At 42.8% G+C, this 14,929-nt stretch overlaps 1 long non-coding RNA gene across 1 annotated transcript in view; it reads left to right on the top strand.

The window, feature by feature from the left end:
- The window catches only part of LOC139045883 (uncharacterized), a 67,557-nt gene extending 52,972 nt beyond the window's left edge, over positions 1-14,585 (top strand). The window contains exon 3 of the long non-coding RNA XR_011505184.1: positions 5,898-14,585. This is a non-coding gene — a long non-coding RNA (uncharacterized lncRNA). The remainder of the gene's footprint in view (positions 1-5,897) is intronic.
- Positions 14,586-14,929: the final 344 nt, after the last annotated feature.

The following is a 14,929-nucleotide window of genomic DNA, read 5'->3' on the forward strand; positions in this document are numbered from 1 at the left end:
TGGACGATTTACAGAGAAAAAGGGTTGAGACTTAGAGACTGACTGTTATGAGAAAGGAAAGAAAGTGATGTTGAAGGTGTCCCCAGGATTTGGGCCAATGGAAACCAGGGGACCAAAGATGCGAGGAGGAGCTAGTCTGGAGGGAGGCTTATGAGTTTTGCTTTGGCTGTTTAAGAAAATGATGAGAAACCCAAGTGGAACTCAACCAGGGGCTGCTGCCTTAACTGTCAGAGACAGAGATCTGCTCCGAGGTGTTGACTGAATCTGTGAGCGAGGCAAAACCTTCTTTTAGAGAGAGAGTGAAGAAAGAAGAGCAGAGATCTGAGATGGGGCTTTGGACCAGTTGTTGAGGAGGAAGCGATAAAGGAAAGAACATCCTCCTGGCCAATGACTCCCTTGTCCTGTAGAATGCCTTCCTGCCTGCTCTTTGGGGCATGGCCTTCATTCCTATCAGTACACTGACAGTGCCAGCTTGCTGCTGAGAGAAGCAATACAGAGCTGGAAGCCAGAGAGAGTGTTTAAGGTGATTTGCTACATTATTTGGCCTACCACTTCGGTGTCTATTTTAGGGCATAATTCTAAACGTGGCACCCTCTGTCAGGCTCAACGTCTATCTTATCAATTGCTTAAGCTGGTGCTTAAAAGACGACCCTGTAATTAGGGTTGTGAGATTTGGCAAATAAAAAGTATAGGATGCCCAGCTAAATTTGAATTTCAGATAAACAATGGAAAATTTTTTAGTATAAGTATGTCCCAAATATTGTATGGTATATACTTACGCAAAAATTGTTATCATTTATCCGAAATTCAAATTTAACTGGTTAAATCCTGTTTTTCATCTGGAAGGTCTCCTATCCCTGATGAATCTTTTGACTTCTACACTAACAGGGTCATGATCACTCCTTTTCTTAGCTGAGAGGTCCCTTCCCCAAGATATAGTTCATTCTCTTTTTCTTTCCCTCCCACTGAATCAGATGACGTAATTCAGAATCAACAAGCAATTGTCCCACACCCACCATGTTCCTGACAGGGTACAAGGCATTTTAACACATACAATATCTGTGGTTTGCAACTTGTTCAGGAGATACAGCACTTGAAAATCAGGTGTTTTTGTCAGACTATCCTGAACTTGAAGTAATTTTACCAGCAATCTAGACAATACGATGGTATTTGAGGGTGTTTCATAAACATTGCAATAGAAAAACACACATGCCCGAAGTAGAACCATTACGTTTTTAAGTCATTCCACTGATAATTGCAAGGGACAATTTCTTGAGATATTTATTTTTTCTTCTCCTTTTGTGTTTTCACCTCTCCCATCCTGAGAAACCCAGCCTTTGTGTTATGAGGCCAAAGCACGATTTGTTGGTACCCAGAAGACAACCTTATGCAATGTTTTGTTTTCAAGACTCTTTGAGTAGGATTAAACTAGGTGTCCAAGAGAGGAAGGGGATGAAGGAAAATGTTTGCAACTGAAGAGCTGAATTGGCTCGGTGTTCGTGGGTAGGGAGTGGAAGATTTCATAAAACCAAGAGGAGGGGCCAACTTTTGGGCTTGCAAGCGTGGAAGGTCCTGGATCCCTCTTGTGATAAGTGCCTTGTAAGGATTTTGGCTGATTGCCTGTAGAGCAGTGGTGAGGTTCCCATGGGTCTGTGGACAGAGTGACTGCAAGGGGGCATCTCTGAGTCCTTTGAGTGTAGAATGTCCAGACCTTACCAGGCAACTAGTGGCAAAGGCTCTTTTCTTGACTAAATTTTAGTCAGACTCCTGTAAGCCAAGTAGACTTTGACCTTGGGCTTCAGTGTCCATCCTTGTTGATCCCGCGTTGCCCAGTTTTAGCAAGGATCTTGTTAGGTCACTGTAGAGAGCACCTCCACCTTTAATGTCTAATCATCCTTGCTGTCTGATCCAGTTTCTCCTCCATCCTTGGTGTCTGGTCATCCTGACGCATCTTTGGCAAGAATCTTGTCAAGCCAGTTTAGTCAGAGTCCCCCTTACCCTTGATGTCCCCTCTTAGTCATTTTCTATCCACTGCACCCCTCATCCTGCTCCTTGGCTAAAAATCCCCACTTTTCCTTATCGTGTTCTGACTTAAGCCCCATCTCTCTCTCTTACCAAAAAACCCCACTACAGAAGTCTCTTGAATAAATCTTCCTTTCTGTATTTAACAAGTAGAATCACTTTTGATACCAGTCAACAGCAGCAGGAAGAGGAGTGTTGGCCCTCATGGAGGCCTCCACAGCTCAGGTTCCCGGCACCTCCCCACCTTCCTCTTCCCTTCTCCGTGTCCTGGTACCATGCAGCACGCGTGATGCGAAGAAGGTGGGAAAGAAGCCCCAGTAATGACCGAGACCACATTTCCCACCAGCCAGGCAGGTGGGGACAAGAAACAATAAATTCGATCAAGAAGAATAAAAAGTCATCTTATTCTTGCTTCTTCATATTATGGATTAACGTTCCTTCCCAATTTTTCTTTCTGTTTGTTCTTTCAGTCTCAGAGATCACAAGAACTATAAGTTTAAGGACAATCTGGACAAAAACTTACAGTTGAGAAGATTCTATCCATTAACTTGATCCTGCCCAAGTGGTCTCCTCCCCCCACTGCTCACCACCCGGCTTACGAGAATATCACCATTTAAAAAATTTTCAGCAGCTGAACACTTCACTTAGTTCAGTGCCACAGGAATGCAGTTAGAAAAACTGTACGTTATCTCATCATGTAAGGCCGTGCACAGGATGCTGACATTTAAAAACCCAATGTCCAGCATGACACAATGACATTATTTATAGACCAACGAGGATCTCAGACAAATGTGATGCATAGGGAGAAATAAAAAGAAGGAGTGCAAGTCATAGAAATCTGAGGCTGAATTGAGAAGGAAACCCCCCAGCAAAATCTGAGACACATCAAGCTTTTGTAGGGTTCCTGTGATTAGCAGGAAGTTGAGATGACTCACTGCGTCCTGTCACCCTTGCCCCGTGCTCCCATTTATCCCCTCCAAGGGTTTTAAAGCCCTGATTTGTGTAGAAAAATTACACAACTTGTCAAAGAATGACTGTGGTCTGTTTTCCATAACTGTATTTTAAAAAAGCACAAAATGGTTATATTTCTCAATCTCTAAAGATCATTGGGTCTCCCCAGAAAGACCTCGCCCTGGAGGCTGGTGCCATGTGGTGGGAGGGAACCCAGGGAAAGCTTTCAAGGGCTTCTTCTTGTCTCCCTGGGGAAACCTGGATGGAGAGGGGTGATTTTGGCCTCCAACTCTTGTCATGCTTGTTATTGAAAGGAACCATCCTCAGTTGAAATATTTAAGAGCAGTTTAAGTTTCTTTGGCTTTTCTATCTACCAGCCTTGTTAGGTCTTGAGTTAAGGGAGAGAGAGAGAGGGAGGGAAGAGTGGGGAGAGAGAGAGATGGCAGGGGGTGGGAAGAGAAAGAGAGAGAGAGAGGGAGAGAGAGAGAGCTGGCTCTCCCAATATAATAGGGATAAGATCAGCAAGAGAAATTCTTTTTTGTTTTCTTTCTTGCTCTTCTCCTAATTGCCACTTACTGGGGTTATTCCTTTCCTAGATGGGCCTCCACTTCATTCTCACGACAAACTATGATGATTTAAAAATTAAAGGGAGATATCCTGGCTCATCCATTTCCTTTTACTAGGATGACCTGTGGTAATCAATAGAGGAAATGTGGGAATGTTAACAAATGTGTGGCTCTTTTGAGAGTATTGAATTAAGTGGTATGTGTTCAAGGTAAAAAGATGAGATCATTTAGAAATGAGGTTTTTTTTTAACTCTTTGGTCATTATCACTTGCATTTAGAAGACCAATTTGAAAGAAAATCAATCTGAACTGGATTTTTCCCCTTAAGTCTTTATCACTCCTTAGGTGACAGAATGCTATGGAGAGAAAACTTGGAATTGGCTTTTAAAAGGAAAAGAAAAGGAAGACACAATCTGTTGGCTGAATCTATGGAAACAACCACAAAAACTCTGTTATTTACCTGGCTTGGCGCGTCGGTTTATACAGTTTCTCCTTTCTGTCCACCCTCACATTGTCTATTGGTTAGAAATGTTTAATGGTTACAAGTTCTGGTGAAATGCCACAGGTGAATCAAGAAAGAATTTTGCCCAAGTTTAAGGGGCTTTCCTGGGAGATGATGTATTTTGTGGCTCAACATTTTACTACTTAGCTTGTAGATCTGGTTTCTTTTGAAAACAAACTCTAAGTCTGGAACTTTCCATGCTAAGACTCCACATCAGTTTCAAGAAAGCCTTGAAGATGTAGCTGAGTGAAAACAATACTCAGTATGAATGGTTACTGCTGTTTTTTCTCACCGGGAAGCCTGGGGACGTCAAGGATAAAATGACGTTTTTATACAGTGGTGATGTTTCTCCACATCTCAGCCTCCTCTGAGGCTGAACAAGGTGGAGAAAAGCTTTTGTGGAAAACAATGGCAGCGTCATAATTGGCACCCAGTCATCTCAGGAGTCTTTACGTAACTTCCTGTAGTCATGTCAGAGGCTGTGGGGACATGCGCGCTTTGTACTCTTCTCTTTGGATTGTGCAAGGAAGCCAATCAGTTTTAGCAATTTCCAAAGAGTTTGAATTAATATCCCTGAATATGGTCCCTGACTGTGCTTTCCCCATCCTCGACTGCACCCATCCAGAGAAAGTGCTGTCTGCTGCATATCAGAACTCTCAAACAGATGGATGATGCAGAGGTGTCACTGACAGCCTCAGCGATGAGTGCTCAAAGGGATGGGCATGTGATTACTTCCGTCAAACATCCATTTGTCCCCAAAGTGGTCTAGGCCTTGATACACAGAAGTCTGACACCTTCTCTTCTCCTTTGGTTTTCTAATTTAAGGACGGTAAGTAGCAGGCAGCCAAGCAGAATAAAGGCCTAGGGATTTCAAAATGAAGATGGAAGGCTGGTGGCAGAGAGGAAGAGCTTTCCATGGGTGGTTTTAACTGTAAGAATCCTGGAATTTCACCTCAGCACTTGGTTCAATCCTAAAAGAACTTGCATCAGGCGTGGTAACTTGCCTGCTTTGTTTGTGTTTTCTCTGGTGAATGAGGTATTAATAAATGGCTCCCTGAGGAAGTTTGGGCAACCCATACTAGAAAACAAATTGATATGCAAGATTCTTAGGATGGTGTAGACGTGAGACCATATTCACTGGTGGATATCTACTCTCATTTCCTCAATTTCAGAAAAAAAATCAGGAAAACTGTGTGGCTGGCATAATTCCCTATTCTTTTTTTCGCCCACGAACTCTTGGCTTTAAAACAGCAACTAAAACCACAGGTAGATACTTTAGTGAGCAGATTTTAATCTTTCTAAGAGACACAAGGAAATTGAGAGGATAGTCAGTTGTTTGCCACTGAGGAGCGAAAGGGGAGAAAAAAGATTATTCTGGTCACTTCCTCCGCTCCCAGTCTGCTGCCTCTCACCCATCACAGGCCTGCCATCTTCGAGCAGGGAATCAAGACATGGTGGCCTTCCATGGGCATCTCAACTTCAGAACAGACACAGGCAGGTCCATTTGTGCAATCTAGTTTGGGATAGTAGCATTTGTGTAGTTCACCTTTCTTGGGTTAAAAGTATGTGAAAGACAAAGGTGAAACTTGAAAGTTAAGACATGCCTAGGTGTAACAAATTTTCTCCTTGCCTTCATATTTATCTCCCAAACACATGCAATCTCTATAGAACGTCACTTCAAGAAAAAAACTTCTTTACACAGCAGGGAGTAGCTTGCAGAAGAGAGAGAAAATCCAAGACCTACCGTATTTTATTGATTTGTACCTGGTCTTGTTCCAAATTGTTGTTAGATACATGCATGATTAATTATGCCACTGACTGCTGTGTTACTTACTGCAAATCTTTTTTTTACTGCAGTTTCATTGATAACCTTGGCATATCCAAGATTAATGAAGACGAATCCGCGTCCTTACTACTAAGCAAAGAGCCTCCAAGCAAATGATTGTGGACCAGAGAGCTATCTTCATAGCCATAAAAAGTACTTTTCAAATAAGAGATGTCAAATGAGCCAATTGCGTGCTAGATACAGGAGACCACTAGTGCTCCCTAAAGTGCTGGGCTTCCTTGCTGTGTTATTTATTGATGAACATTGGGGAACCAGAGATGACAAGAAGAAAGGAAGAGCAGGAAGCCAATAACATGGCCAGTGCATTGGAGCTGGCCAACTCCGAGCTATCACTGAGACTTGGTAATGATATGAAGGGATGGGCAATTCCAGGGCTGCACCCCGCACTGGGGGTCTGCTGGATGGTGCTTTGAGGATGACCCTAATCCCAGATCACACCAAAGTATTCCAGTTTTGATGGCAAGTTTTCTAGGTATCCAAAGTGATGGCTGCAATCCACGATGACAGAGGCTATGTGAATATCAGGGAAATTTAAGTCTGAGTGGTGGTTTTTTCCCCCGCAATGTGACTCAACTTCCCTTTCTCTAAACACGTATTTCATTTTCCTTTCATAATTTATCCAATTCCTCTCACAAAAATTGCTTTGGGTTGCATTATAGGAATATTTTGGAATTCCCCCCCAACCCCCGTCTTATATTTCTCTTTAATTGTTTGTGCCTAAAAAATGATATTTTGTTTAAGAGTACAGTAACTGGTCAAAAGGAAATGTCACTGAAACACCAAGATCCTCAATTTGGTTTTGTTTTTTCTTGCTAACTTCTCTGAGAACAATTTCCCCACAAAGCTACAGTCACGTAAATCAACAGAGAGCAGATATGTGTCCTTAGAAGTTTCAGTCATTGGCTAGCCTTGGTGATCATGATATTTCTTTCTCCAGAACACTTGACTCATTTACCAATTTCATTCCCGGTGTGTGTGCTGGAAAAAGCTGCCAAGTGTTACTACCAGTTGGGGTGATAGGCCAGCTCCCTGCTGGCAGCATTTATTTACAGTCAAGAGGACAACACTGAACTAACATGAACAAGGTCTATGAAATGTTCCCAGGAAGGAGTCGGTTGACAGATGGCAACATAGACTCAAGGTCCCATTTTCCACAGGGGTCTCCACATATCCAGAGGAGTATGCCCAGGGCATCACACAAGTACACACACGACACCTTGAGTTAATTTCACCCTTGTCTACCCAGCAGTAACTTTAGACTGTGACTTTTTCCTCTTGCATTTGCAGTATGCAACTTAGTTTTGAGAAAATCGGGAAAAGCACCATCACCTTGGGCTTCAGCTAGCCTCTTGCTTTTTCTTGATTCTCTCTGTTCCTGCCCATAAGCCACTCATCTCAGGTCTGAATCAAGGCTGGTGAATGTATTTTGCAGGAGTTTCTATGTATCTAGGGTACAGCTCTTCTTTCATCATTACTCACCTTTTCTTTCATCATTATTCACTTTTTCTTTGGTCTGCTTTCATCCACATAGGGATGTCTTGGCTGACAAGGTGGACTCAAGTGAGAAGTTGTGTCTTCTTCCTTGTCTTCTTAGACATGTGGAAATCTGGACTAATTAGACCATTGAGGAAGTGGTGGGTAAAAACTTCCCACATCTTTCTTCCTGGAGAGGTATCTTCAGATTATTTCTGGAGACAGAGGAGGCAGGTCTGTTGTGTTTTAAAGAGGGACATTTATACGTGTGTAACAAAGAATGTGTTTTGCTGACTATTTTTCACTATATGAACAAGTGGTCTTGCTGTGGGAGCACTTCCTGAAATCTTTAATCATTGATTACACATGAAGATGTTTTTGTTGCAGACCGAGTGACAGCACTTGTAAAGATGGGATGGGAGAACTGAGATGTTCTGAAATGAAGAAGTGGTTGCTGTGCCTGGAGCTTGGGGGAAGAGAGGGGAGAGAAGGCCCAAAAGTGGTTTTGAGCCAGGTTGAGAAGGGCTTAAAACCAAGCCAAGCAGTTTGGGATTTTTGTTGAAGGGTAAAGAGAAGCCTCTGAAAGATTTTAAGCAGGGACCAGATTCACATTTAAGAAAGATAGTTATGGCAGCAGGATGAAGAATGGCTGTGAGGGGCACAGGTGGTGGGCAAGGAGTTTAATTAGGAGGCTATTGAAGTAATCCACAGAAGAAATGATGAGAGTCTGAACCAAGTATGTTAGGAGATGAATTTTAAAGATATTAAGAAAGTAGAATGGCTGCAACTGATCTCTATCTTGCTTTACTAATAGCCATTCCATCTTTGCTCTTTGTGGCTAATGAGATATGAGCCAAATGAAGTGCCTATGTTGCCTCTTCCCTCTTTATCTTTCTTTCTGCCTGGAACTTGGGAATGGTCATCTTATAACCACAATGTGCTCTTAAGGATGGGAGTCTTGTGAAAAGCATGGCAGAGAAAAGAGACAGGAGTACAGGGGCCTAATGACATGGTGGATCCAATGTGCCAGCCTTGGATGGTCTGCCTCTGAACCTCATACTCTAGGGAAAAAAAAAACTTTTTTGTTTAAGCCACTGTGATTTCCATCCATTTGTATCCAGCAGCCAAAAACCATTCCTAACTGAGACAAATGTTGACAAACTGGGTATAGAGGAGGAGCGGAAGGATTGAGGATGGACTCTAACTTGTTACTTGACTGATGGAGTAGATGATGGTGCTAATTGCAAAGATAAGGAATGGAAGGGGAATTTAGGAACGAGTATGCATTTCATTTTGTGCATGTTGAGTTTGAGGAATCTCTACAATGGCCAATATATGTCCAGGAAATAATGGGAGGTAGACTTTTGCTAAAGATATATATCTAGAAATCATCACCTTATAGATAACAATTGAAGTCATGGGAATGTTTTAGGTCACCCAGGGAGAGCATAAGAGAAAAGCACCAATGACAGAGCCCAAGGAATCCAGTACTTAAGATTGATGTGCCCGTGAACAGGACAGGGCAGAAGCAGCTAGAAAGTTAGGGAGAGGCCGGGGAGAGAGTGGTATCAAAGAGATCAAGAACATTCAGAGGACAGAGTGGTTACTAATGCCACGGTTTGGAAATACACAGAAAACAGAAGAGAGAGTTCAGGAAGAAAAATGGCCAAAGAATTCCTTCTTTCTACAAAAAAGCTATTCTCAGAATGGTCATTCCATGGAAGGTGCCTACAAGCGCAATTTGTGTCATGACACCACTGCACCTGTGATTCTTCCGGAGTCTTGTGATGCCCTGTTATTTGCCTTGTTTTTTAAAAAACCATTCCCTCCCCTACCAGTTGATCTATCTCCCCAAATGTACGAAATGATATGTTTTACTTAAGATCAAAGTGAACACAAATACATTAAATATTCATTCTAAGTTATTTCTTTAAAAAGAGTTTTGGGGGAATCCCCTGTATCACACTGAGGTGAAACACAACTGAGATTGGATTCTCTGCTCTGTTAACTAAATACATCATTAGAAAATCTCTTTGAAGGGCTCTGCTATGAGAAGAAAAAAAGTTTTTAAAGAAGATTAAACAAGAAAGTAACACAAGGCAGAGGGCAAGAATTCTTTGGTTTGCTTTGTGTGTTTGTGGTAGTGGCACTGCCAGAACCTCCCCTCCACTGGTGGGATCCAGGCTCTCACAGACTCTTTGGTCTTTGCTGGATGCTGAGCTGAGTTGTCATGGGCTAGATCTGTCTTTTGTCTCTGAAGTCAATTAGTGTGATGTTCAGGGCTGTTTTCCTAAACTTTTAATTTATTTTCTTAAACTAAGAAAAGAGGAGTATGTCTTCTGGGGAATGTCCTCGGATTGCATCAGCCAGGACCTCTGAGGATCAGCTCTCTCCCTGGTCCAGGTCTCTCAAGGATGCTCAGAGAAGCTGTTCTAGCTCTGGGCAGCTTCCTGCTCAGAATGATTAAAATAATTGTTTTTACAGTTAAAGGGCAGTTGAGTGGGAAGCTGTGAGGTGAACTCATTGCTTTTAGCTCTCTAATAGTGCTCTCCTTGGGGAACAGGTGATAGTCCTCTATATTTTAATTGGGAAGAGATCTTACTTGATATCCCCAAAAAGGACCCCAGACACTGCTTCTGTAAGGAGTGTCTTGTCACTTAAGAGTCATGACTATTCCTTGACCCATTAGCCAGCTCTGGGAGAATCAGCAGCAACAGAAGTGTTGAAAGTCAGTCTGAACATTTACTGGAAACTTCCTGGGTATACAATTTCTCTTCAAGTTGCCATACAATGACACATTAGAGATATGATACCTGTTCTCATGTTGCTTAAGCTCTCGGGGAATACTTTATGGTTTGAACTCATCACTTTTGGCTAAATATCTATAAGCATATGCCTATATGAGCACATAATCCATCACATATATAGAGATGCCATAAAACTGCCTATCTGGTGGCCACTTCTTCAGCCGGCTCAACTATCCAGAAAAAAGTCGAGGTGTCTGAGCAGACACATTAAAAATAAACTATGATTCTACAGTTCATGCATTTTACTTGCATTGTTCCAATTCATTTCCCCCTATTTTGGATATATTCGAGCTATCTTTTCCAGAACATGTCAGATTAGAGTTGTGGAGATGGGCTGTCCCAGGCAATGGCTGTAGACCACCTACGAGGAGAAGTGATTTCCGAGAACCTAACATTGAGGCAGTGGTTCTCGAGCTTCTCTGACACACATTAACATCATCTGGGCATCTTTTAATAATTCCTGAACCCAGGTCACATCCAAGATGGATTAAATCACAATCTCTAGAAGTGAGACACAGGCATTGGTAGTTTTGGAAGCTACCTGGGTGATTCCAATGTGCAGGCAAGGTTGGGAGTCACTGCATTGAAGGTTAAGGAAGAACAACACATGTTTAATTGTTTGGTATTCTGGGGCCATTTCATGTAGGGAATTACCTTTCGCATTTATATAAGCAGCCTGTATCTTCCTTGCGGGACATGAAGGTGAGACAATGTCCTGAACAGGTAGCCGGGATAGGCTTTCCTTCCCTGGTCGTTGGTAGTCCTGGGAGGCACCACTGTATTACAAATATAACACACATGAGAGCTTCTTCTTCCGTCTTGCATGAAAAAGCCGGAAACTTGTGAGCCTTCAACATGGGGCATATTATAGTCTTCTCTCCTTGGATAGCCTTCAGAGAGCTATTCCTTCTCAACTAGTGCAGTGTAGTCTCTAAGAGGCTATCACCACTTCTGCCAATGACCAGAGAGGAGAGTGGACACCCCCAGTAGTCAGAGGATATCCCACATGGATGCCCCCCTCCACCTCTATTGGACAAATCTTCTCACTTTCCACAACTTCTCCCTTTCCTTTCTTTCTATCTTAGCATCTAGAAACTCCCGCTGCCATCCCCTGCCCCCTGGGTCTTGCATTTCCTCTCTATAGCAACGATGAAGACTCTGTCCCTTAATTCATTCTCGGGTCCTGCACATTTCACAGCCTCAGGCATTTGTGAAGTATCCACCACTATTCTGCTCTTTCAAGCTTCTGCTGTCACAGCAGAGGATGGGGTGAGCTCTGCTCCCCTGCATGGGGACAGGAGGAGACAGAGAAGTCGGGGATAGAGTGAGGGCCCAGGATTTCTGTCCTGGTTGTAGGGCTGTGTGGGGAGGATGCGGGAGGCAATGGGAGGGGAAAAGTCTCAGTTTACCCTGCCACAAAGACATGGTTCAACAAAAGATGCTCACTAGAAAACCCTCTACACTATAATGTGAACTTGTATGACAGGAAGCTATGAACTTTTATCTTCAATATATTACGTTTTTATTGAGGCAAATCTCCTGAAAAATGAATTGGATAAAAGTCTAGAAAGAGAGACACAAATATGTCAGCAGTGGTTGGTTTTTGGGTGGAATGACCAAGGGTAATTAATTAAAAAAACTTTTTTCAACTTTTTGCAAGGAGCATATTGTTTTTCTGATTAAAAAAGAAAAGCTATTCTTTTAAAACAGGATGTCCAAGAGGATGCACCCGAGTTAATGCAAATATTTCAGATTTTGTTCATTCCTCTCTGTTTCAGAAGGCGAGGAAGAGCCTAATCTACTTTAGCAAGATCTATCAAACAAGGCAGTGGGAGCAGTTAAGATGGAAATTTTTCATCCCCTAAAGGAGGCCCAGGCTTGTTTCTTGGCCTGTGTAATGAATGCTTTCTGTTTGTTTACTTTCATTTATTTAAAATTTCTGTCACGGTACTTGGCACATAACAAGGAAGTGCTCAATAAATATTGGTCCACTGAGTGAATTAAATAAAATATTAATGCTGGGAGGCAGAGCTTTGGTTATCTAGAAAAGTCTGCGTATTCTCCTAAATAATTATGGCAAATGACATAATTTCTGTAAGAAAAAAGTTGGCACACACCAAGTCTATAGTCAAAGGGCGGTAGGTGTGGGCCATATGTTGAGGTTATACTCAGAAAATGAAGGAACGCTTCATGGACTTAAGCATGGTTTTAAAGAAATCAATAGAAACGTTATACAAAGAATGGGGGTGTTCCCGGCACGTGGACTAGCTTGTGCCAAGATCTGATGGCTAAAGAAAGGTGAGCGTAGAGGGTGGCCAGGTTGTTGACTGGAGCAGATGGTGCGGGCAGGAAGGATCCTGGCAGAGATCCCTGTCAGATAGAACAGGCTTAACTGGTGAGAAACTCGTAAACAAGATATTAGATTTCCTTCTGATGTTTGTAAACACAGAGCTTTTGCAGGGTTTTGTGGGAAGGTGTTCCTAAAGACCCACCCTGCTCTCTCGTTTTTCATTCTGTGGCAAACAAGGAGAAGTACCTTCCGGAGAGTTAGCCAGGAGGGAGCTGGAGCTGTCTGCAGAGCGATCGTCCTCATCCTTCTGTCTCCCTCAGTTTTCCAGGCAGACTTAGAGGAGACGAGTGCTATAGGACAAGCACGAATGAGAAAACTACCCCCTTTAAAGATCCAGTGTATCCTTGAACATTTAAGAGGATGAAGAATTTGATCCCCTCCATGGTTATTTGAAGAGCTCTCCCTCCTCCTTATCTCCCAACCCCCTCACTCTGCATTGAAATGTCCTCCATTGACCTCTGCTTTGTTCCAGATACCCACCGACTATTTGGCTCTCCTGCATCATCTCGCTTCTCTCATATGCCTCATTGCTTTCTCAGCCGACTGCTCTTACAGTATCCCCATAGCTTCCCCTACAGTCCTCATACCAATGGCTGCCAAGTCCATCTACATCCTGACTTCTCTCCTGAGCTCAGACTTTTATTTCCAGACACCTGCTGGACACATCCTGCTAGGTATTTTTCAGGCAATTCTAACAATACATCCACAATTAAACTCATTTTCTTTTCCCCTCAAATCTGCTCCTCTTTTGTTCCCAGTCTCAGTTATGACCCCACCATTCAACAGAACATCTATTTACCCTGGACTTGCTCCCACTCACCTCCTTTGTCTAGTCAATCACCACATCTGGACCACTCTACTTGTGAAATGTCTGCTGAGTCTCTTTACTTTTCTTTATCACTCTTGTGCTAATTTTGTCCCTTAACCTCTTTCTCCTGGACCAGTTTGTTAACTCTTAACCGGCCCTCCTGCCTTTCTGAAAAAAATTGGATCCTGCATTTTCTTAAAAATCATTAAGGGCTCCCCCGTTCTCTAATGATGGAGCACAAGCTCCTGAGTGTGGCTTATGAAGTCTTCTCAGTCTGGCTCAGGGTACCTTCCTAGCCTCATCTTGTATCACCTATGCCTCTCCCTCCCCCTTTGCACAGGTGTCCATCCACACAGAAATATTTCCATGCCCCAAACGTAACCTGATTCTATTCTCTGCTTTCACAACTGCTATTTTTCTCTAATGTGGCCTTCTCTCTTGCCCCACCCACAAACCGCTTGTGCAAAATAATGTTATGTACAGGGCTGTTCACAGCCCTGCTCATCCTTCCTAGTACAGCTCCTGGTACCTTCTCTGTGAAGCCTTGTCTATTCTTTTTCCCATGCTTCAATTAAAGTTTGTGTGAGCATGATGTATTTATATGGTTATCTCTCTTTTACAATACCAATTCTACAGAAGGTCGGATCTGAGCTGTATTTGTCTCTATAGTCCCAGATCTGAGCATAGAGCCTGGCGCGAGGTAAGTCGTCAATATTTGTCAAATGGAGGAATGAATGCATTCTTCATTCTTCTCATGTTTTTAATTTTTTTCCTCCAGAAAGATCCCATTTTCTTTATAACTTCATCCCCAAAGGTTAAACAATTAGTAGAGTATTCTTATCCCCTTCTCCTTACATTTGCACAGGGCATGAGAACTACCCTGTCTCAGGTGGGAAAGATGTGGGGCGGGACACTCTTGTGGCTGCAAGTGACTGGCCAGTCTGCTTGAGGAGACCATGTGGCTCAGCCCTCCTGCAGACTCCCACTAGGCTGGCCTGTCCTCAGGACACGCACTCTCCTCTGAGGTCCAATAATGAGTGGCCATTCCTGCTGAGAGGGCTGCCCTTGTCCAGGCCTGCCTGTGACTGGGTCTGTGGCTTTAATTATGGGCTTTTGGTTGTTGTTGTTTTTTGGTTCAGGGCAGATGTTAGAAAACCCATCTGTTTCCTGGTCTAAGCTTTAGACTCCAATCGGCTTTATCAGATGTAAAGCAGATATTTTCATTTCCATCTGTCTGACTCCTGTGACCGTCTCCTGATTGGTTCCAACTTGAAGCTGGGTGGGGTGAGGGTTGGGGAGAGAACTGGGACAGGAATATTATTTATTTGCTCCTCTAGAAGCCCGATAATCATTCTATTATTCCACAACAAAGATATCAGGAGTTACTCAAATCCCAGCCATCTGGAGGCATCTTGAGCCACATATGATTTGAAGAGAGGTTTTGCTTTATACAGCGAAGAGGTGGCTGGGATAGAGTCTTACAGGTGGTAAAAGCCTTATACTATTTAAATGAATGAATAAAGGGATTTATTCATTCATTTTTCATTTATTTGTTCATTTCATTTATTCATTCATAGTGGCAGCAAGTTATAGTTTAAACTCAAG

This window comes from Equus asinus, chromosome 8 (assembly GCF_041296235.1).
Source record: "Equus asinus isolate D_3611 breed Donkey chromosome 8, EquAss-T2T_v2, whole genome shotgun sequence".
NCBI classification, from domain to species: Eukaryota; Metazoa; Chordata; class Mammalia; order Perissodactyla; family Equidae; genus Equus; species Equus asinus.